General features: G+C 50.0%; 1 long non-coding RNA gene across 2 annotated transcripts in view; it reads left to right on the top strand.

Moving 5' to 3' along the window:
• LOC143940583 (uncharacterized) overlaps nucleotides 1-25,125 on the top strand; it is a 128,480-nt gene that overhangs the window by 100,195 nt on the left and 3,160 nt on the right. The window contains exon 1 of one of the 2 annotated variants that reach the window (XR_013263896.1): nucleotides 20,952-21,299. The exons of the other annotated variant lie outside the window; for it this stretch is intronic. This is a non-coding gene — a long non-coding RNA (uncharacterized LOC143940583). Of the gene's footprint in view, nucleotides 1-20,951; nucleotides 21,300-25,125 lie in introns of those variants that run through there. 2 annotated transcript variants of the gene reach the window in all.

Consider the following 25,125-nt stretch of genomic DNA (forward strand, 5'->3'; position numbering starts at 1 on the left):
TGATGAGGTGGCTTTGAGGTTGGAACTGATGGGCACTGACAGGAAGCACTGATGGGCACCAATAGGCAGCACTGATGTGCCACTGATGGGAACTGATAGGTGGCACTTATAGGCAACACTGAGGTGGCACTGATGGGCACTGATAGGCAGCACTAACATGTGGCACTGACAGGTGACACTGATGGGCAGCACTGACAGGTGGCACTGAAAGGTGGCACTGGGCAGCACTGAGGTGGAACTGGTTGGCACTCGCAGGTGGCAATGGTTGGCACTGGCAGGTAGCACTAATTGGCATGTGTCACTAGTTGGGATTGGCAGATGGCACTGGATGGCAATGGTGGGTTTCACAGCCGATAGTGTAACTGAATGCTCTCTGCAGCACTGCGGTGTGTGAAACTGTATGGAGAAAGAGAGGCGCTGACAAATTCAGAGTGATGTTGGAGGTGGTCGGGACACGGGGTGGGCGGGACCCGGCAGCTATCCAGCCAATGATTGGGCTGTTTAAGAAAGGGGCAGGTGTTGGATAGCTGGGTCTCGCCCATCCCGGGTCCCGCCCACCCCGACATTCAACCTCAATTTTGACAGCTCCTCTCTCTCTCCATACAGTTTCACACCGTGGCGCTGCTCTGCCAACAGAGTGTGGAGAAGGGAGGAGGAAGCTCTCGCCATGTCAGCGGCTGTTGCGTTGCTCCCTTCCTGCTCCATCCCCACTCCTGCCGCTAATAACTTTACCGGACAGTGCTCTGTGTGTGGAGGGCCTACGAGGCCTGCAAGGCATCTCCACTTTCCCGGTCAAGACCCCACAGCCCGCCCTGTAGCAGGGGCACCTGTCACTGACAAAAGCCCAGGCGCCAGGGCACAATTTCTAGTCGCAATGGTGACCTGGCGCCTGGGATTTGTTGAGCCCTGCTCTATAGGGATCATTACCACATTACCACCCATACGCATACTCATCGCCCTCATCGTCCTCATCGTCCTCTTCAAAATTCTGAAAGTGAAGCATCAGGTGTTGCATGTTAAAGTACAATGCATACTCATTTTCATCAAGCTCAATCTCAAACCTGTCGTTGAGCCCCTCATCGATGACAATGTTAAAAAAGCGGATTCCGTGGTCCTGCTGGTCCTGCTGGTCCTGCTGGTCCTGCTGGGGGATGGGAATAAGAGCACGGCACAGTGGACAGGTTGCCCTTTGCTCGATCCAATGTTCGATGCAGCCCATGTGGAACTCGTGACCGCAGGTCAGAATGGCCGTGTCTTCTCCAGGTTCATACCCTAGAAGACAAATTGTACATCTCACCTCCTCCTCGCCACGCAGCTCCATGGCCGGCGGCGGTGCTGGAAGATGTTCAGCCACCCTGTCGCGGTCTCTCAGCGAACGGCTCCTGTTCCTGGGTGGGTCTGCCTCCTGTCTCCGCTGATGTGGGGCTCTGAATCGCATCCTGTGGGCGATTGGTGACTCGTCGCTGTCCTGGCGTGAGCGCCTTCGCCGGGATCTGGGACGTGAAGGCCGAGGCATCTTGTTGAAAGTCTGTATACCTGCAAAAAACTACAAAATTAATGATAATATTCTAATAAGGGTTAGTAATAGCGATAAATATCAATAAAAATGATAAAAATTGTGGTTATTTGCCATCAGTCGCTGAAAATCGCAGTGAAATACGGGAGCTCATAGGTTTGCTAATCTGACAGAACTTCGCTGCTTTTAAAATTCAACATCTAAGCAGTCAGACGTTCTAAGTTCTGTATTTCACTATAGAAACTAACTTTACTGTTATAAATACGTCTAAAATGCAAAACTCTGTTGGGTGTAACAACATCTACCCCCATCAACCCCCTTCTGTGTTCACTCATCTACCCCTCATAACTCCCCCTCTGTGTTCACTTATCTACCCCCATCACCCCCCTTCTGTGTTCACTCATCTACCCCCATCACCCCCCTTCTGTGTTCACTCATCTACCCCTCATAACTCCCCCTTCTGTGTTCACTCATCTACCCCTCATAACTCCCCCTTCTGTGTTCACTCATCTACCCCTCATAACTCCCCTTCTGTGTTCACTTATCTACCCCCATAACCCCCCTTCTGTGTTCACTTATCTACCCCCATCACCCCCCTTCTGTGTTCACTCATCTACCCCTCATAACTCCCCCCTCCGTGTTCACTCATCTACCCCGGATCACCCAACCGTGTTCACTCATCTGCCCCTCCATCATCCCCCCTCCTAGTTGACACATCTGCCCCCATCACCCCCCCGTGTTCACTCATCTACCCCTCATAACCCCCCCTCTGTGTTCACTCATCTACCCCGGATCACCCAACCGTGTTCACTCATCTGCCCCTCCATCACCCCCCCTCCTAGTTCACTCATCTGCCCCCATCACCCCCCCCCCCCCCGTGTTCACTCATCTACCCCTCATAACCCCCCCTCTGTGTTCACTCATCTACCCTGGATCACCCAACCGTGTTCACTCATCTACCCCTTCATCACCCCCCCTCCTTGTTCACTCATCTGCCCCCCATCACTCCCCCCCCCCCCCCCCCCGTGTTCACTCATCTACCCCTCCATCACCCCCCCTCCATGTTCACTCATCTGCTCCCCATCTTCATTCATGTATCATCCCCCCTCCCCCAATTACCTCCCTCAGTGCTCACTAACCCCCCATTCACTCAACTGCCCCATCACCCCCCTCCCCATCCATGCTCACTAACCCCCCATGTTCACTCATCTATTTCACCCCCCACCTGTTCACTCATCACCCCCCCTTCCCTAATCAACACCACTGTATTCACTCATCTGCCCCCATCACCCACCTCAGTGCTCACTATCCCCCCCGTGTTCAGCACCACCTGAATCGGATGACCAATTCCCAATAAGTACTTCCTGTATTACTTTTGCAGATATTTGAATTGTTGGTGTGAAATTTTATGCGTTCAGCTGGACATTTCTATCCCCTCCATGTCATCCTCCTGGAAGAAGTCTGTTTTTTTATCAGCAAAACAAGCTGTCATGCAGATGTAGCAGTTAGAGGGTTGAGCCAAACCATGTGCCACTGATAGGTGATTGCAGTGATCAGCTCTTTTATATTATTTAAATCTGTTGTTCTAACTGCTTATGAGTCTAAAGTGTGACCTGGAGATTGGCTCCAATTTGGTAGTATATGTAAATCTGCTAGTACATCTAATACCCCCTCCCCCCAGACCAACAATGCTTCTGTCCTAAGATGTGCCCCCTGTGCTCCTTCATCCAGAGGGGGGCAATCTAGTACAGGAGGTGTGTTACTGGCCAGATTACCAAGGGGAAAAGCCTTCGGTCCCGTTCACACGGGCGGACCTCTCAGGTCCTCCTGTCAGTTTTTAAGGGGCGACCTGAACAGAGGCTCCATACAGGTCTATGGAGGGTCGGATGTCAGCGGTGACATGTCCACCGACATCCGACCCGCTAAAGTCAGACGGATGGAAACCCTATTTTCCATCCATCTGGCGGATCAGATGAAGACAAACTCTACAGTCTATCTTCATCCCATCCCCCATAGGGGAGAGCGGAGCTCTGATAGGTCCGTCCTGCACAGTGTACAGAGATGGAGCTGTCATCCACCTGCTGAGCGGGGATCAACGGAGCGATCCCTACTGAGCATCGCAGAGTCCGTACACGGACACGTCTATGTGAAGGAGTCCTTAAAAAAGAAAACGAATACAGCCACCACATCTACTGATCGTTAAGCTGCAATAGATGACATCCAATCAGGTGGCTGGCTGAACGTGTCGCCATACGTCTGTTTTTAGCGGTTCGGGTGGCAGGCGGGTGTCAGGGGGGCACATCTCTGCTGACATCCGTCTCCCCATAGGAGTCAATGGGGGGCCCGCTCAGATCCACCTGAAAAACGCACAGATCAGAGCGCGCCGATCGTGTGGGAGGGGCCAAAACGTTGGTGTGTAGTGATGGACGAACGTTTCGCCCGGCGGTCGTTTCGCGGCGAATTTCCGACTTTCGCCGTCCGCGGGTTCGAACGCCTTTTTCCGTCGTTCGCCCCGGCGGACTTACGTGTTTAATGTATACAAGAACTTTAACCTTTCGTGACACGTTTATCATGTGTTACAGGACAACCAATTGAGACATGACAGCTCATGGACACTTGGACATTCCCCCTAACCTATAAATACACCCGATCCGGTGGCCATTTTACATTCTTTCTTCTGTCACTGTAGGGAAAGGATCCTGTGTGGAGTAGGGACAGAGAAAACGCTAGCTATTTGGTACACAAAAGTTCTTTTCAGGACTGGTATAGGTGTTAGGTCAGCAGCCTGAGTTTCTTTTGTCAGTTTAGATAAAGGGACAGAGCGCTGTATGCTGCTATTTTAGGGACAGCTCAGCCAGATTAGTCTTTCTTCATCATCATCATCATCATCATCATTAGCTGTTACTATCAGGTCCACAAAAGAGCTGTTCCAGCTAATCGTTCCAGCCTACTCTTTTTTGCCAATTTGTATAGGGACAGGCAGGAAGCAGTGTGTCAGGCAGTGAGGATAATTTTAAAGACTTGCTGTTACTATTAGTTCCACAAAGGTTCTTTTCAGGACTGGTATCAGTGGTACGGTAATAGGCTTGTACACGTATAATATTCTTTCTTCCAAATATAGAAAGAATATTATACTTGACTGCTGCCCTTCTGCTGCAGTCTGCTAATCATTCACAACTCACTTGTTCCACAAAGCTCTTTATCAGGACTGGTAACTTGGTCTGTCTAGGGTGCTACGGTACATAGGCTTGGGTGCGGTACAGTCTGCTGTTCTGTAAGGACCGCTATCGGTCCACAATACATAGGGTTGCCGTGCACTACTGCTGACCGCTGCCCTATACTGCAGCAGTCCTTCAGCGGTATAGGGACTGACGCACAGTCTGCTAAACACTAATACACAACCTGCTTGGTCCACAAAAGTTCTTATAAGGACTGGTAACTTGGTATAGGGTGCTACGGTACATAGGCCTGAGTGCGTTACAGTCTGCTGTTCTGTAAGGACCGCTATCGGTCCACAATACATAGGGTTGCCGTGCACTACTGCTGACCGCTGCCCTATACTGCAGCAGTCCTTCAGCGGTATAGGGACTGACGCACAGTCTGCTAAACACTAACACACAACCTGCTTGGTCCACAAAAGTTTTTATAAGGACTGGTAACTTGGTATAGGGTGCTACGGTACATAGGCCTGAGTGCAGTACAGTCTGCTGTTCTGTAAGGACCGCTATCGGTCCACAATACATAGGGTTGCCGTGCACTACTGCTGACCGCTGCCCTATACTGCAGCAGTCCTTCATTGGTATAGGGACTGACGTACAGTCTGCTAATCACTAACACACAACCTGCTTGGTCCACAAAAGTTCTTATAAGGACTGGTAACTTGGTATAGGGTGCTACGGTACATAGGCCTGAGTGCGTTACAGTCTGCTGTTCTGTAAGGACCGCTATCGGTCCACAATACATAGGGTTGCCGTGCACTACTGCTGACCGCTGCCCTATACTGCAGCAGTCCTTCATTGGTATAGGGACTGACGTACAGTCTGCTAATCACTAACACACAACCTGCTTGGTCCACAAAAGTTCTTATAAGGACTGGTAACTTGGTATAGGGTGCTACGGTACATAGGCCTGAGTGCGTTACAGTCTGCTGTTCTGTAAGGACCGCTATCGGTCCACAATACATAGGGTTGCCGTGCACTACTGCTGACCGCTGCCCTATACTGCAGCAGTCCTTCAGCGGTATAGGGACTGACGCACAGTCTGCTAAACACTAACACACAACCTGCTTGGTCCACAAAAGTTTTTATAAGGACTGGTAACTTGGTATAGGGTGCTACGGTACATAGGCCTGAGTGCAGTACAGTCTGCTGTTCTGTAAGGACCGCTATCGGTCCACAATACATAGGGTTGCCGTGCACTACTGCTGACCGCTGCCCTATACTGCAGCAGTCCTTCATTGGTATAGGGACTGACGTACAGTCTGCTAATCACTAACACACAACCTGCTTGGTCCACAAAAGTTCTTATAAGGACTGGTAACTTGGTATAGGGTGCTACGGTACATAGGCCTGAGTGCGTTACAGTCTGCTGTTCTGTAAGGACCGCTATCGGTCCACAATACATAGGGTTGCCGTGCACTACTGCTGACCGCTGCCCTATACTGCAGCAGTCCTTCATTGGTATAGGGACTGACGTACAGTCTGCTAATCACTAACACACAACCTGCTTGGTCCACAAAAGTTCTTATAAGGACTGGTAACTTGGTATAGGGTGCTACGGTACATAGGCCTGAGTGCGTTACAGTCTGCTGTTCTGTAAGGACCGCTATCGGTCCACAATACATAGGGTTGCCGTGCACTACTGCTGACCGCTGCCCTATACTGCAGCAGTCCTTCAGCGGTATAGGGACTGACGCACAGTCTGCTAAACACTAACACACAACCTGCTTGGTCCACAAAAGTTTTTATAAGGACTGGTAACTTGGTATAGGGTGCTACGGTACATAGGCCTGAGTGCAGTACAGTCTGCTGTTCTGTAAGGACCGCTATCGGTCCACAATACATAGGGTTGACGTGCACTACTGCTGACCGCTGCCCTATACTGCAGCAGTCCTTCAGCGGTATAGGGACTAAGAGTTTTGTCACAGGGTGATTTAAAAAATGACAGGCAGAGGAAGAGGCAGGCCCTTCCGCAGGGGTGGTAGGGGTAGGGCAGGAGCAACAGCCTTGAGCCAAAGTGGGAAGTTGCAGAAGGTGCGTTCAATTACTTTAAAGGACGCACCAGACTTGGTTGAGTGGCTCACTCAGCCTTATTCTTCTGCACCCTCCTCATCCTCTCGATCTGCACCCTCTTCTTCACTCTCTGCTATGTGCACCCCCAAAGACACTACCACCAACAACACCACCACCACCACATACCTTCCGCTTGAGTGCAAATGGGGGCCTTCATGCTCCAGTGTTTTAATAGGGACCCCCGTATAAAAAGCATGAGGGTCAAGGACCAGTACTGGGTGGCAACGTACTTAGATCCCCGGTACAAACACAAAATGGCGGAAATGTTACCGCCGTCGCAGAGGGCTGTCAGAATGCAGCACTTCCAGGCCTTGCTTCGAGAAATGCTGCATTCTGCTTTTGCGTGCGCTGGCAGAGGAGCAATTCCCACTCCCAGAGAAGGATTTGCGGGTACCAATCCAACAGCGCCTGCAAGAAGAGGCCGGTTTGAAGATGTGTTGGTGACTTCGGATATGAGGTCATTCTTTCAGCCGACCCATCGACAGGTGTCATCCGGATCCAGCATCAGGGAACGCCTAGACCGTCAGGTGTCCGACTACATTGGGTTAACGGCCGATGTGGACGCTCTGAGGAGTGATGAACCCCTAGACTACTGGGTGGGCAGGCTTGACCTCTGGCCAGAGCTTGCCCAATTTGCAATCGAACTGTTGGCTTGCCCCTCATCCAGTGTCCTGTCCGAAAGGACGTTCAGCGCAGCAGGGGGGATTGTGACCGATAAGCGTACTCGCCTAGCTCACGACAGTGTTAACTACCTCACATTTCTAAAAATGAATGAGGCATGGATCTCGGAGGAATTCAACACATGTGATCAGTAGACCATGTATATGTCTATAAACAATTTTTGGAATCAAGCACACAGACCTTCTTAATTCATTTGGCTCACTTCCCTGACCCAAAAAAGCACACCGTACTATATGCCCCTACCCTCCTCTTTGAAGAGGTTGAGCGGTGTCATATTTCTACTGGGGCTGCTTATTATGAGGGGTTCCCACCATCCCTGTGCTGTGCTGACTTCCTCCTGGGTGTTCTTATTATGAGGGGCTCCCACCATCCCTGTGCTGTGCTGACTTCCTCCTGGGGGTTCTTATTATGAGGGGATCACACCATCCCTGTGCTGTGCTGACTTCCTCCTGGGGCTGCTTACGGTGCTGCTGTCAGCGCTGTATGTCACGGAGCTGCTGTCAGCGCTGTATGTCACGGTGCTGCTGTCAGCGCTGTATGTCACGGAGCTGCTGTCAGCGCTGTATGTCACGGAGCTGCTGTCAGCGCTGTATGTCACGGAGCTGCTGTCAGCGCTGTATGTCACGGAGCTGCTGTCAGCGCTGTATGTCACGGAGCTGCTGTCAGCGCTGTATGTCACGGAGCTGCTGTCAGCGCTGTATGTCACGGAGCTGCTGTCAGCGCTGTATGTCACGGAGCTGCTGTCAGCGCTGTATGTCACGGTGCTGCTGTCAGCGCTGTATGTCACGGTGCTGCTGTCAGCGCTGTATGTCACGGTGCTGCTGTCAGCGCTGTATGTCACGGAGCTGCTGTCAGGCTGTATGTCACGGAGCTGCTGTCAGCGCTGTATGTCACGGAGCTGCTGTCAGCGCTGTATGTCACGGTGCTGCTGTCAGCGCTGTATGTCACGGAGCTGCTGTCAGCGCTGTATGTCACGGAGCTGCTGTCAGCGCTGTATGTCACGGAGCTGCTGTCAGCGCTGTATGTCACGGAGCTGCTGTCAGCGCTGTATGTCACGGAGCTGCTGTCAGCGCTGTATGTCACGGTGCTGCTGTCAGCGCTGTATGTCACGGAGCTGCTGTCAGCGCTGTATGTCACGGAGCTGCTGTCAGCGCTGTATGTCACGGAGCTGCTGTCAGCGCTGTATGTCACGGAGCTGCTGTCAGCGCTGTATGTCACGGTGCTGATGTCAGTGCTCTGTATTACGGTGCTGCTGTCAGTGCTCTGTATTACGGTGCTGCTGTCAGTGCTCTGTATCTCCTGCACCCTCTTGTTTGCCTACCCTGGTCCCTGACCTTCCCTCTCCTCCATTGTCTTCATTAGCTCCATAGTCCTGAATTGTCAGAACAATTTCCCAAATAAAAAAAAAATGCTTGTAGTTATCGATCCCAAATTCACCTCATACATGTATTATGCTATTGTCCAGGTGGTGGGACTACGTGCTACCCCCTAATAATTACCCCGTGGCCGCAAATTCGACCTAAAGGTTTGCGAAATTCGCCTCCCATTGAAGTCAATGGAGCCCGCGGCGAACGGTCGTTTTCGCGAACGTTTGTGTCCGTTCGCGTTTCGCGTTCGCGAAACGTCCCGTCGGAAGTTCGTCCATCACTATTGGTGTGCATCCCGAGTTCCTTTATTTACTCTTCAGGTACATTTCATGTTATATTCCAATGGAGAAGACGATTGAAGTGGGAAATAACGGTGACATATGTAAGGAGATGTCAGGAACACTTAGGGCTGCTTCACTCCGCAAAAACGCCTTCCGCATGTGTTTTGCATGAATGTGTTTAATGCGTTTTTGGTGCGTTCCGGTGTGTGTTTGATGCACTTCCAGATGCTTTTTTCTTTTTTTTTTCAGTTTTTCACTGTACTGGGGTCCGGTGCATTTTTGATGCATTCCAGTGCAGTTTTCTATGCGTTTTATTGCCTTCCAGTGTAGCAAATTTTTTTTCCCTGGAACTGGAAAGCCCCGGGGCACTGCACTGGGGGGACCTATGTCATTGGAAATCATATAACCTACTTTCCAATGCGTTTGGGGGAAAAATGCACTGGACTGAATGTGGTGTGAGTTACGTTTTTTTTATATATATATATATTTCGGACATTAACCACTTCAGGTCCAGAAGATTTACCCCCCCTCCCCCTTAATGACCGAGCCATTTCTTGCGATATGGCACTGCCTTATTTTAACTAACAATTGCATGGTCATGCGACTCTGTACCCAAATAAAATGTCCCCCCCCCCCACAAATACAGCTTTCTTTTGGTGGTATTTGATCACCTCTGCTTTTTGTTTTTTTGCTCCAGAAACAATATAGATAGAAAAAAAAGACAATTTTGGAACAAATAAATATTTTTTGCTTTGTGCTATAAGGGCCGATTCACACTGGTTCGCTGTGTGAGATCGCATGTGATTTTCACCGCACTGCAGTGCAATTCACATGCAATGTCCGTGGGATACGATTTCAGCCATACAGATAGTCGCATTCGGACCAAACTCGCACAGGAAACTATTTTTGGTCTGCTGGTCTGCACAAGAATTGAATCGCAGGGGTGTTCACACCTATGCGATCCGATTCATGGCCGAACTGACAGTTCGCAGTGCGGTATGCGAGCTGAAATGGGGGCGTCATTAACATTATATTGACACTCAGAGTGGTTCGCATATGGCAATGTGAAGTGCTGTGCGAGTCGGGTGCGATGCGGGAACTCGCAGGGTTTCTGCATCGCACTGGTGTGAACCCAGCCTTAACCACTTCAGGACCGCCGTATTGCCAATGTACGTCAACACAATGGCACAGGCAGGCACAATCACGTAGATCTACGTGATTGCCTTCCAGCGGGTGGGGGGTCCGATCGGACCCCCTCCCGCTGGATACGGCGGTCCGGTTCGCTCCAGGAGCGTTCCGTGATGAGGGGATGGCCGTTGGTTTTGGGCCACCCCCTCTGGATCGCTCCTGGCCAATGAGAAGCTTCCTCCCACTGTGTATTGTTTACATAGGAAGGAGGAAGTGATGTCATTCTCCTCGGGGCGGTCTTTTTGACTGGACTACGAGGAGAAGACTAATAGTAAGTGTGCACCAACACTACACTGACATGTAGGTACACACAGGCACACAAACCCCCCCCGATCCGCCCCCCGATCGCCCCCCGATCCCCCCCCCCCCCCCAGTCACAGTGTCACTGATTGCATTGATCATTTCTTTACTGATCAATGCATTCAGTGTCAGTTGTGACAGTAAAAACTGTCAGGACAGTTAGTGTTAGGTCCAGGGTAGCCCCCTATCACCCCCCAATAAAGATTTAACCCCCTGATTGCCCCTAGAGTTAACCCTTTCACCCCCTTTTGCCAGTGTCACTAAGCGATCATTTTTCTGATCGCTGCATGTGTCGCTAGGTAGCTAGTTATTTTTTTAGGTTCACCGCCAGGTTTTTATAGCGCTAGGTACCCCGATATACTACCCAATAATGGTTTTAACCCCCTGATTGCTGCTAGTTAACCCTTTCACCCCCTTTCACCAGCGATCACAGTATAAGTGTCACTGGTGACGCTGGTTAGCCAGTTAGTTATTTAGGTTCCCCGTCAGGTTTTTATATAGCGTCAGGGACCCCCATATACTACCTAATAAAAATTTGAACCCCCTGATTGCCCCTAGTTAACCCTTTCACCACTGATCACCGTATAAGTGTTACGGGTGACTCTGGTTAGTTTGTTTTTTATAGCATCAGGGCACCCACCATTTATTACCCAATGAAGGTTTAACCCCCTGATCACCCAGCGGGTGATATCAATTTAGGGTCAGGGTCTGCGTCGCCCCAGGCAGCGCTAGGTTAGTGCCAGTACCGCTAACACCCACACGCAAAGCATACACCTCCCGTAGTGCTATAGAATCTGAACAGATCAATATCTGATCTGATCAGATCTATACTAGCGTCCCCAGCAGTTTAGGGTTCCAAAAAAACGCATTGTTAGCGGGATCAGCCCAGATACCTGCTAGCACCTGCGTTTTGCCCCTCTGCCCAGCCCACCCAAGTGCAGTATCGATCGATCACTGTCACTTACAAAACACTAAACACATAACTGCAGCGATCGCAGAGTCAGGCCTGATCCCTGCCATCGCTAACAGGTTTTTTGGTAGCATTTTATATTTAAATCCGGAAGGCAGTGCTTGGTTTTCGGGGTCCCGTACGTGGCTAGGCTCCCAAAAAGTCCCCCACATGTGGTATCCCCATACTCGGGAGAAGTAGCAGAATTTATTTTGGGGTGTAATTTGACTTCTGCCCATAGCATGTGTGAGCAATATATCATTTAGTGACAACTTTGTGCAAAAAAAAAAAGTTTGTAATATTCCCGCAACTTTTGGCAAAATATAAAATATTCCATGGACTCAACATGCCTCTCAGTAAATAGCTTGGGGTGTCTACTTTCCAAAATGGGGTCATTTGGGGGGGTTTTGTGCTATTTTGGCATTTTATGGCCTTCGAAACTGTGATAGGTAGTGAGGAGTTAAATCAAAAATTTGCACCCTTAGAAATCCTGAAGGTGGTGATTGGTTTTCGGGGTGCCGTGCGCGACTAGACTCCCAAAAAGTCCCACATGTGGTATCCCCGTACTCAGGAGAAGCAGCAGAATGTATTGTGGGGTGTCATTTCACATATGCCCATAGCATGTGTGAGCAATATATCATTTAGTGACAACTTTGTGCAAAAAAAAAAAAAGTTTGTAATATTCCTGCAACTTGTGGCAAAATATAAAATATTCCATGGACTCAACATGCCTCTCAGTAAATAGCTTGGGGTGTCTACTTTCCAAAATGGGGTCATTTTGGGGGGTTTTGTGCTATTTTGGCATTTTATGGCCTTCGAAACTGTGATAGGTAGTAAGGAGTTAAATCAAAAATTTGCACCCTTAGGCTGCTTTCACACTGGGGCGAGAGCAGCGTCGGCGGTAAAGCGCCGCTATTTTTAGCGGCGCTTTACCGTCGTTTTAGCGGCGGTGCGCGGGCGCTAGCGGGGTGGTTTTAACCCCCGCTGGCGGCCGAAAAGGGGTTAAACCCGCCCGCAAAGCGCCGCTGCAATCCTTTAGGACAAAAAAATAAATATTCAATGGGCTCAACATACCCATCAGCAATTTCCTTGGGGTGTCTACTTTCCAAAATGGGGTCATTTGGGGGGGATTTGTACTGCCCTGCCATTTTAGCACCTCAAGAAATGAGATCGGCAGTCATAAATTAAATGCTGTGTAAATTCCAGAAAATGTACTCTAGTTTGTAGACGCTATAACTTTTGCGCAAACCAAAAAATATACGCTTATTGACATTTTTTTTACTAAAGACATGTGGCTGAATAAATTTTGCCCTCAATGTATGACTAAAATTTAGTTTATTCGATTTTTCTTATAACAAAAAGAAGAAAATATCTTTTTTCAAAATTTTCGCTCTTTTTCCATTTATATCGCAAAAAAAAAAAAAAAAATCGCAGAGGCACTCAAATACCATCAAAAGAAAGCTCTATTTGTGGGAAGAGAAGGACGCAAATTTCGTTTGGGTGCAATATTGCATGACCGCGCAATTACCAGTTAAAGCAGCGCAGTGCGAAATTGCAAAAAGACCTCTGGTCCTTAAGGTGTTTATTGGTCCGGAGCTGAAGTGGTTAAACACATCTGATAAAAAAAAAAAAAAAAATCACATGTTATTATCAGTTGAGGCCAATATGAATTCTGCTACATATTTTTGGTACAAAATCCCAATAAGCGAATATTGATTGGTTTGCACAAAAGTTGTGTTTACAGACTATTGGATATATTTATGGAATTTTTTTTATTTCTTTTTTTTTACTAGTAATGGTGGTGATCAGGGACTCATAGCGGGACTGGGAGATTGCAGCTTTAAAACTGGACACCTTACATCACATTTTTGTGAACCAGTGACACCAATACAGTGATCAGTGCTAAAAATATGCACTGTCACTGTACTAATGACACTGGCAGGGAAGGGTTTACCAACTTGGGCGATCAAAGGGTTAAATGTGTGACCAACGTGTGGTACTGTGTGCGCTCTGTGCTGTTTTCTACTTCCTGCTTTGCAGGGAAAAACAAACCGCACATTGCTGCTGTCAGAAGAGATTACATGGGGCTCTCTCTCAGTACATATTGTTAGCACTGATCGCTGTATTAGTGTCACTGGTTCCCACAAAGTGTCAAAAGTGTCACTAATGCCGCGTACACACGAGTGGAATGTCTGACAGAAAAAGTCAGATGGAATCTTTTCATCGGATATTCCCATCGTGTGTGGGCCTCATCTGACTTATTTTTTTTTCGAAAATTCTGACGGACCTAGAAATAGAAAATAGTTTTAAATATTTCCGGCGGAACCAATTCCTATGGGGAAAACCCTCGTCTGTTTGCTGTTCCACAAACGACGCATGCTCTGAAGCAAGTACGAGACGACAGCTATTGGCTACTGGCTATTGAACTTCCCTTTTCTAGTCCCGTCGTACGTGTTGCACATCACCGCGTTCTAGACGGTCGGACTTTGGTGTGATTGTGTGTAGGCAAGACACGCGATTTTCCGTCAGAAAAACCTTCGAAGTTTATTCCGACGGGAAAACCAGTCGTGTGTAAGTGGCATTAGTGTACGATTTGTCCACCGCAATATCGCAGTCCCGCTATGAGTCACTGATTGCTGCCATTACTAGTAAAAAATAAAAATATGTTCCCGTATTTCATTTTAAAAATCTGGTCGCCTTATTTTAGGGTGAAATATGTAACTTGTTTCCAGTGCTGTAGCTGCCCTACAAAGTCCACACCTCATCAGTGCCACCTATCAGTGCCCATCAGTACTGCATATTAGTGTCACTGTCACATGACATAAAAAAAAGTATCAGCAATCGGTATCAGCAAGAATTTTATAAAAAAATGATCAGTACTTGTACTCCGTCTTAAAGTGGTATTGGGGCAACCCTATTTAAAAATGGAAGTATAGGTAAAACGTTTTATTTTTGGATAGAGCAAGAGAGGGTTATAACCCCTGCCAGATTTTTTTTATTATTATTATTATTTGTTTTCACCATCTGTGTCCCATTTTGGAGATTTTCCCTCACTTCCTGTCTCATATCCAAACAGGATGTGAGAGGAAGCATACAGTGCCAGACTGTCAGAGCCCATGCCATAAATGGTGGCTCCTATGCGCATGGGCGGGAGTGACGTCATAGCGCCCCTGGCCACTCATGTACCCGGAGGCCATGAACCCGGGAGGCCGGATGAAGATGGAAGTCCTGTCAGCAGTGAAAGTGCGCCATTGCATGGCTTTGTTTTAAGGTAAGTCTCTATTAATGTGCTAGTATACGATACATACTAGCACATTATGACATTGCCTTACGCGGGAAGTTTTTTTTTTGTTTTGTTTTACTGCAGTTTACTACCGCTTTAAGGGAATCCCACTGAAGGGCATTGATAGGTGACACTGGTGGGCACTGAGAAGGGGTACTAATAGGTGGCACTGGTAGGTGACACTGATAGGCAGCACTGCAAGGTGGCACTGATTGGCATCACTAGTGAGCATTGATAGATGGCACTGATTTGTGATTCGTGCCACTGTGGGCACTGGCAGGCGGCACTGGTGGGCACAGATGAGATGGCTGTGCATCTTCCTCTTCGGGACTGATGTCCTTTGCACAGAAGCCAGTGATTGGCTATTTTTTCTCCTCGCGCTCCTCTCATTGACTCGGTGATCACAGTGTGGGGGGGGGCGTCTATTGATGGCCTCCTGGCAATGTAGGTCCACACTGTAGCCGTCATTCGGCTATAATGCAGATCTGAAGGGGTTAATATTATAAAGCACTTTAATTCTGTATTTTGCTTGGGGATCTATTCAGGTTAAATATCTGGGGCAGGCACTAAAGCCATATTATTTCTAGATTTTGTATATTCTTTATTACATCAGGAGATTCATTTTTGATTTTTTTTTCAATGAAAACAAATGGACGTCCAGATGTATTTCTAGCCCCCCCCCCCCCCTGCTTTTTTTATTCGTTTTTTTTAAAGGACTAACGTTTATAGTGCAACTCTTGGTTCAAACACCCCCCTCCCCCCCCTCCCCCCCCCCCCCCCCCATTACCCCAGTAGTATTTTCAACTTTTATTAATCTTTATTTTCTTGCTCTCTTCATTTTTTTCCCCCACTGCTTGTGTGTGAAAAATGAATTTTTTTTCCCCATTTATTTACAGTATATATCTCAATTTGCTGATATTGACTCCATTATAATATATTTGTTTAAAAAAATAAAAAAAAACATTAAAACACAATTATGGTTTTGTTAATGTGTCTTTTTTTATTTATTTTCTATTCAGTCCAGCAGACATTGTGTGTGGTATTTGCAAGGCTGTTTAAATGGTCTTTTTCATGCATCCTCTGCAGCATTAAAAGGGTATACTGCAGGCCACATATTAACGAGGTGCATTGGCTCCATCAGATTCAGGGTGAAAGTGTGTTCCGCTAACTCCAAGCCAGGGTGTGGTATGAGCGGGGAAAAGTGTACCAGAGGTATGTGGCCTGAGCAGATTAAGGTGTGTGCGAAGAGATCCAGTCAGGCGGGGCAAAAGGAGAAGCTGCCCCGGGCCCAGTTATTTTTGTGGGGCCCAAAGCAGCTGCCCCTTGAGCCCAGGGGTTGCTCATAGCTACAGGGGCCCATGCTGCCTCCCTATCATATCAGTGTAGCTGAGCGCTCTCCCCTCACACCGCTGCACAGGCATTACAGGTCTCGGGTCTGCTGCGCTATCAGAGGGAAAAGGCGCAGCTGCAGGTTGTCTGTGCGCTCGCAACCTCCTGCCCCCCCCCCCTCCTGTCAGCACCAGCCCTGTCTAATCACTGCTCGCTCCCTCTTCCCCCTCTCTCCAGCTAAGAAGAATGAGCTGCCAATCAGAAGAGACTTGAGGGGCATGAATGGGACATGTAGTCTCAAGGAATGGCCTATTCACCAAAGTCCATGGGGCCTGAACTCAACCCTGCTTTTTGTAAAGGGAGCAAGATTTGCCCAGGCAAAAATTCACCAGGATGGCGCAGTGTTATGGGAGAGTTGGTGAGCGGTACAGCAGTACAGTTCCCCCTGTGAGAGACTGAGCTGCTGAAAAACCACCAAGCGAATACTATGTGGGGGAGACTGGAAGAGTGAGAAGATGTGTTGCTGAGCCACTGCCAGGATATAGACCTTGCTGCAGTGCCTACTGGAGATGTCACGGGCAACCAAGCAGTGAGTTTTAATGATGTGCTGTTGTCTCTAGCAACCATTAAGTGGTAATGATGCACAGTAACCAATAGCAGGGGGTCGTCCAACTACGGCCCTCCAGTTGGTCAGAAACTACAATTCTCATCATGCCTAGTCATGTCTGTGAATGTCAGAGTTTTACAATGCCTCATGGGATGCGTAGCTCCAACAGCTGGAGGGCCGTAGTTTGAGGATCCCTGACCTATAGCAACCAATCAGTGAGCCGTAATGTGCAGTAACTATTAGCAACAAAGCAGCCGTAATGTGTGCTGTTTCCTCTAGCAACCAGTTATTGAGTGGTAATGATGTGCTGTATTCTCTGGCAACCAATCTCAATTGCTGCCTGATCTGCTGTAGTAAGCTGATTTTGAGTCTAGCTGCTCTCCTAGCAGTTGGAGAGCATAATTGCATGGCACCAGCAGCGTTGTGTTCATAAAGGGCACAGGAGCGCCGCCAACCCTCCCCCCCCTTCTCCTGGCACCGCTTTAATCCCCACCGTCGGCTCTAATAGGCACCCAAAAACTCAGCTTTATGTTAGCAAAACAAAGGGATTCATTTTGCTAACATTGAACCCCCTATCAGCCAATCAGGTGCGCAGGGTTTGTGTTACCTGTCACCTGATTTGTTGAAATGACAGGCTCTGTGATTGGACATGTGATAGGTGTCCAATCATAGCAGAGGAGGAGCAGGCTGGAGAAGACATCAGGGTCAGGGAAGAAATGGGGGACACCGGACATCACCGTCACCCGATGCCCACCCGAGACAAGGCAAGTGCTGGGGAGATGGGCGGCACAGTGGCAGCTTTTTCAGGCTTGTCGGTGATTACACACCAAGGATCGAAGAACCTCAATGGATATAGGCGTGGAAACAGTTTATTTAAAACATTTTGCTTGTCTTGCAAAACACTCTCAAACCAAGGTTTTACTGTATATGTAAAGTGCTGTGTAAATTGATGGCGCTATAACAGTATCTCATGGGCAGAGGACAGAGTGGGGGGTTGTAGTCAGTGGGGGGGGGTTGTAGTCAGCGACACCTCCTTCGCTGGCCCCAGCTACCTGGAGACGCGCTCAAAATGAGTGGACTTTTCTCCGGGCGGGAAAAGTCCGTTCATTTCAAAAGTACGGCGGACTGGCACACGCACGGCCGGATTGTCCGCTGAAATGCGAGTCCGACGGAAAGATTGGACTGCAAAACTACTTTCTAAGCCCGCCGTACTTTTGGGTAAAAAAAAGTCTGCCTGAGGCTACACACGGGGGGATTGTTTGATCGTGTGTACGCGGCATAAGAGTACCTGAACTTCCTTTCCAACCCTCTGATCCCATGTTAAGAGACTGTTCATTGTCTACGGTTTTTGCAAATAAAATCCATTTAAGTGGATCTGTCGTCAGTCTCTCAAGTTACTGGGCCATCTACCACGGGACACCCCGTGGCCCAATCTAACCAGCAGCTCCTTCGGGGGTTAGTGCTACATTTGTATATATCTCTTTGGGATGTGGTGCCCTTGATCCCCTGACATCTGACAGGTTTAATACATCTTATTTTGGTGGCATTTCATGACAACTTTGTTTTTTTTAAATATATAAAAGTCCCGACCCCAACCTGATAGAACACCTTGGGGATGAATTAGAGCAGAGACTGCGAGCCAGGACTTCTCATCCACATCAGTGCCTGACCTTACCAATGTTCTTCTGCAAGAATGGTCAAACATTCCCATAGACACACTCCAAAACCTTGTGGACAACCTCCCCAGAAGAGTTGAAGCTGTTATAGCTGCAAAGGGTGGGCCAACTCAATATTGAGCCCTACGGAATAAGACTGGGATGCCATTAAATTTCATGTAAAGGCAGGTGTCCCAATACTTTTGATAATATAGTGTTTGTATACACAGACGTTTAGAAATAAATGTAAACAAACATATTAAAACATGAAATCATGGATGGTGTCAATAGGGCAGTGACCAGTGTCAGTAAAACAGGGGAATATGTGCCGCATGTGGTGATTAGGATGTGCCCAGGGTCACCCTGTGGGCATACCGTTGGGAATGCCACAACCCTGGTATCCTCTTCAACAGCGGGCGGTCCGCTTTCAGATAAAAGTGGTCTCTGCGGTGGATTTGTCGCAAGATCACTTTTATCGTCGGCGGGAGAAGGGCCCCCCCCCGCCCGCCGTGGTGCGTCATCTCCACCGCTTACCAGAGCCGTCTGTAGTGGCAGAGACGATCCTGTCCTCTTCCCTGTGAGGCTGGATGCCACGTGAGGGAAAGATGCCCCCACTCTGCTCCATATAGGGTGCCCACGTGTCCCGGATTGCCCGGGATTATCCCGTAATTTACATTTTTGTCCCCGGTCACGTGCACCTTCATTCCGGGACAATACAGTGTCCCGGAATGAAACTGACACTGGGAACCAGGGCCAATCCTAGGCGGGTGCAGTTCACCCGGGCGCCACAGAGGTGGGGGGCGGTCAAGCGCCAGAGTGCTCCCCTCCCTCCTCCTCCTTTCCTTGTCGTGAGGGGGGATTTGTGCTGGGAGGGAGGGTTGGGGGATTTGTGCTGGGAGGGAGGGTTGGGGGATTTGTGCTGGGAGAATGGATTGGGGGGGTTATTGCTAGAAGGGGGGATTGGGGAGGATTTGTGTTAGGAGGGGGTTGGGGGGGATTTGTCCTGGGAGAATGGATTGGGGGGGTTATTGCTAGAAGGGGGGATTGGGAGGATTTTTGCAAGGAGGAGGGACTGGGTGGATTAGTGATTTGGGGGATTTGTTCTAGGAGGAGGGATTGGGGGGTAGATTTCTGCTAGGAGGGGGGATAGGGGTGGGATGTGAGTTGGTGGGGGGGCATAATAACTGTGTAGTGGATACTCCCACTTTGAATTAGATATAATGATGAAAAGTGACCCGCTGCCGCAGGCACCCGATATCTTATGGGTATGTAATGTGATTGGTATATATATGGAATGGAGGGGCTGCTGTAGTGATTGGCAAATGAATTGATGCATCAAAGCTGACATGACATCGGTGTACAAGGATGTAATTAATGGCGATTCCAATAATGTGACAATAATGAGCAAATAAATATCCAACACGTGAGAATTCATATAATACAATCCAGAGCACTTTAGGTGCTGATAACAGTAATAAATATATGAAAAGAAGGTGGAGATGAATGTATAAAATACGGAGGATTCATCTGTCAATGTGCAGCGATTGCTATGAAGACAGCAGAATATTAATAGTGATTTATAAACAGACGACTCCGAAGTAAAGGGGGAGATGAGAAATATGAGGCGACTTTCACACTGAAAAATAGCGGCAATTTACCGCCGATCCCCCCATCCCCCCCCCCCCCCCAGTGTGAAAGTGCCCTAAATTGTTCTCTCTTGTAATCCTAGGGTCCCTAATCATGGAGGAAGTTTTCTGGCCCCTGACATTCAGGGTGTCAGGGGCTCCTGTCATGGAGGAAATCGGGGGCCCCTGTCATGGAGGAAATCGGGGCCCCTGTCATGGAGGAAATCGGGGGGCCCCTGTCATGGAGGAAATCGGGGGGGCCCCTGTCATGGAGGAAATCGGGGGGGCCCCTGTCATGGAGGAAATCGGGGGGGCCCCTGTCATAAAGGAAATCGGGGGCCCCTGTCCAAGAGGGTGTGGGGGGCCCCTGTCACGGAGGGTGTAGGGGGGCCTCTGTCACGGAGGGTGTCGGGGGGGCCTCTGTCACGGAGGGTGTCGGGGGGGCCTCTGTCACGGAGGGTGTCGGGGGGCCTCTGTCACAGAGGGTGTGGGGGGGGGGCCCTGTCACGGAGGGTGTCGGGGGGGGGGCCCCTGTCACGGAGGGTGTCGGGGGGGGCCCCTGTCACGGAGGGTGTCGGGGGGGGCCCCTGTCACGGAGGGTGTCGGGGGGGGCCCCTGTCACGGAGGGTGTCGGGGGCCACTGCCCGGGATTTCTCTTCCCTCAGACCAGAAAGGAGGAGAGAAAACACCGAGACGGATCATTGACAGCCAGCGGGGGTCACACACAACATTTCGGGGCAGTTCGGGAGAGACAGACCGCTCCCCCATCCCCGCACTGGACCCGCCTCCCCTGGACCCGCCTCCCCGCTAAGGTGAGATCAGAGCTAATGACACTTACTATGTCTCCAAAAAAGCTGGGGGGTGTAGTTTGCGGTTATTCCACTGGAAGGCGCTGTGTCTGATCAGTCAAAAGAGCGGTGAGAAGATACGCCCCTCTCCGTGACGCAGCCGACAATCCAATGGTCAAAATGGCGCCGCTAAGCTGTCTTATACTCGCGATGACGTCATCCGCCGCCCCCTCCGCCAATCAGGAAGCGCGCGTCCCCCCCACCTCTCCTCCCGCACAGAGCACAAGCTGGCTGTCTCACACTCACAGCCCCGATGTACAGACAGGAGAGGAGTCGGGTTACTCCTCCCTCCAGCCTCTATCCCCTTGTCACATGACTGGAGGAGGAAGAGGACGTTTCACATTCACAGTTTCACACGGTGACTGCAGATACAAAAGAGGTGAGTGGGGGAAGACAACTTACCTCACACCTACCCTTTCTACTCCTCCAGCAACTCTCCTCTATTCTTTGGACACCCCCCAGACACCACCTCTCTTCCTCACCCCCCTCCCAGACACCCCCTCTCTTCCTCACCCCCCTCCCAGACACCCCCACTATTCCTCACTCCCCCCACACCCCCTCTCTTCCTCACCTCCCTCCCAGACACCCCCTCTCTTCCTCACCTCCCTCCCCCCCAGACACCCCCTCTCTTCCTCACCTCCCTCCCCCCCAGACACTCCCTCTCTTCCTCACCCCCCTCCCAGACACCCCCTCTCTTCCTCACCTCCCTCCCAGACACCCCCTCTCTTCCTCACCCCCCCTCCCAGACACCCCCTCACCTCCCTCCCAGACACCCCCTCTCTTCCTCACCTCCCTCCCCCCCAGACACTCCCTCTCTTCCTCACCCCCCTCCCAGACACCCCCTCTCTTCCTCACCCCCCTCCCAGACACCCCCTCTCTTCCTCACCTCCCTCCCAGACACCCCCTCTCTTCCTCACCCCCCTCCCAGACACCCCCTCACCTCCCTCCCAGACACCCCCTCTCTTCCTCACCTCCCTCCCCCCAGACACTCCCTCTCTTCCTCACCTCCCTCCCCCCAGACACCCCCTCTCTTCCTCACCTCCCTCCCCCCAGACACCCCCTCTCTTCCTCACCTCCCTCCCCCCAGACACCCCCTCTCTTCCTCACCTCCCTCCCCCCAGACACCCCCTCTCTTCCTCACCTCCCCCTCCCAGACACCCCCTCTCTTCCTCACCCCCCCCCTCCCAGACACGCCCTCTCTTCCTCACCTCCCCCCAGACACCCCCTCTCTTCCTCACCTCCCCCCCCACATCCCCTCTCTTCCTCCCCCCCCCCCCCCAGACACCCCCTCTCTTCCTCCCCCCCCCCCCTCCAGACACCCCCTCTCTTCCTCACCACCCCCCCCCAGACACCCCCTCTCTTCCTCACCTCCCCCCCAGACACCCCCTCTCTTCCTCACCACCCCCCCCAGACACCCCCTCTCTTCCTCACCACCCCCCCCAGACACCCCCTCTCTTCCTCACCACCCCCCCCAGACACCCCCTCTCTACCCCACCCTCCCCTTGACCCTCATTGACATTTTTGAGTATCTTGTTTCTGTTGCTGAGGGACCCCACCCTATTGGATGGGGCGGTTTTTGATTTGCGATAAGCGGTAATCCTGGACTATTGACCCCGGTGTTTTTATCAATTATTTAGTCAGGTCCCCCCAAAAAAATACCTGAGACGTGACAATTGCTGTCACAGGGATGTTTACATTTCTTGTGACAGCAATTAAAGTGATTAAAAAAATAAGAAAAACATATTTTTTTTTTAAAATACCCCATCCCTCCGCGCCCGCACCCGCCAATGTAAACCGTGTTCAAACCACAAACGTGAGGTATTGCCGCGATCGTTCGAGCAAGAGCAATAATTCTAGCACAATACCTTCTCTGTGACTAAACGGGTAACCACAAAAATATTTTTAAAGCGCCACCTATGGAGATTTTTAAGTACTGTAGTTTGTCGCCATTCCATGAGTGTGCGCAATTTCAAAGCATGACATGTTGGGTATCTATTTACTCGGTGTAACATCATCTTTTTTTCATATAATGCAAAAAATTGGGCTAACTTTACTGCTTAGGTTTTTTTTTTTAATTCATTGAAGTGTATTTATTTTCAAACAATTGCATTTGAAAGACCACTGCGCAAATAGTGTGACATAAAATATTTAAACAACCGCCATTTTATTCTCTATGGTCTCTGCTAAACTTTATAATGTTTTTGGGGGTTCCAAGTAATTCAGACAAAAAAAAAAAATTCAGACTTTACCAAGTGTCAGAAATAGCCTGGTCTTGAAGTGGTTAAATCCATGTAGTGTTGTTTGAATACATAAGTGCTTTTGCAGCCTGAGCAGTGGTGCTGCTTTGTCCCTCTGCATGATGGGTCATCACACAGCTTACCCTGCAGACTCTCTACTTCTCCCTGCCAGAGCTGCTGGGCTAGAGAAGAGGAGAAAAAGGACTCTGCGGGTTCTGGATGACGGTCCCACCTAACACTCAGACAGCAGGAGGGCAAGGATTGGCTGCAGAATATCCTGGGAAGGGAAAGCCCACCCAGGGAGCCACGTAGGGCTGCTGGAAACTATAAGGATTTGTGGGTGATGTAGTCCCCATCTGGAGACGTTAAACTGAGCAACTTGGTGGTACTACAAGTCCCAAAAGAAAGTTGTGCCAGATGGAGGAGAAAGGAGAAGTCTGGGCTTGAGGGCGTGACCCCGATCACTGTAACGAGCCAATGACTTGGCTCTTTAACCACTTGCCGACCGCCGCACGACGATGTACGTCGACAGAATGGCACGGGCAGGCATAAGGGCTTACATGTACGTCCTTGCCTGCCCGCGGGTCAGGGGCCCGATCGGGCCCCCGCCCGGTGCCTGCGGCGGTCGGTATTCGTTCGGGAGCGATCCCGGACGAGGGGATGGCCATTCATTCATGGCCACCCCCTCGCGATCGCTCCCGACGAATGAAAATGTCCGGTGACATCACTTCCTCTCCTGTAATGTAAACACAGGAGAGGAAGTGATGTATTCTCTCCTCCGTGTCGGTATTTTTCGTTCCGGCACCGAGGAGAGAGCATCGGTGAGTTGCACAAGCACTACACTACACAGTAGAACATGCCAGGCACACTCACACCCCCCCCTTTACCACCCGATCACCCCCCAATTACCCCTGCCCCCCCAGTCACAGTGACACCAATTGCTTTTTTTTTTTTTTTTTTGCATTGGTGTCATTTGTGACTGTAGTAACTGTTAGGGCAGTTAGGGTTAGCCCCCTTTAGTTCTAATGTGCCCCCCTAACCCCCCCAATAAAGGTTTAACCCCGTAATCACCCCCCGTCGCCAGTGTCACTAAGGCTGGGTTCACATTGCAGCGGTTTATGAGAACGAATGTGATTCGCACCGCACTGCAGTGCAAATCACATCCGATCTCTGTGCGATTCGAGTTCAGCCATACAGATAGTATGGCTGAATTTGTGTCGCACCCGCCGCAAATTCGCACGGGACCCTTTTTTGGCCCGCAGCAGAATCGGATCGCATGGGTGTTCACACCATGCGATCTGAGTTTGCAGATCGCACTGCGATATGCGAACTGATCTGGGGGTGTCATTAACATTTCACTGACACTCCCAGCAGTTCGCATAGGGCAGTGTGAACTGCCGCCGGGAGGCATGCGATGCCGGAACCCGCCACGGATTCGTGGCGTTCCCGCATCGCTCCAGTGTGAACCCAGCCTAATAAGCGATCATTTTTCTGATCGCTGTATTAGTGTCACAGGTGACGCTAGTTAGGCAGGTAGGTATTTAGGTTCGCCGCAGCTTTTTATAGCGCCAGGGACCCCCATATACTACCGCATAAAGCCCCCTGATTTCCCCCTAGTTAACCCTTTCACCAGTGATCACCATATAACTGTTACAGGTGACGCTGGTTGGTTAGTTATTTTTTTATAGTTTCAGGGCACCCGCCATTTATTACCTAATAAAGGTTTAACCCCCTAATCACCCGGCGGGTGTCATTTGTGACTGTAATAACTGTTAGGGCAGTTAGGGTTAGCCCCCTATAGTTCTAAGGTACCCCCTAACCCCCCCAATAAAGGTTTAACCCCGTGATCACCCCCCGTCGCCAGTGTCACTAAGGCTGGGTTCACATTGCAGCGGTTTATGAGAACGGATGTGATTCGCACCGCACTGCAGTGCAAATCACATCCGATCTCTGTGCGATTCGAGTTCA

The sequence above is a fragment of the Lithobates pipiens genome, unplaced genomic scaffold (assembly GCF_037356315.1).
Source record: "Lithobates pipiens isolate NorthernLeopardFrog02 unplaced genomic scaffold, aLitPip1_a1.2 Scaffold_10, whole genome shotgun sequence".
In the NCBI taxonomy this organism is placed as follows: Eukaryota; Metazoa; Chordata; class Amphibia; order Anura; family Ranidae; genus Lithobates; species Lithobates pipiens.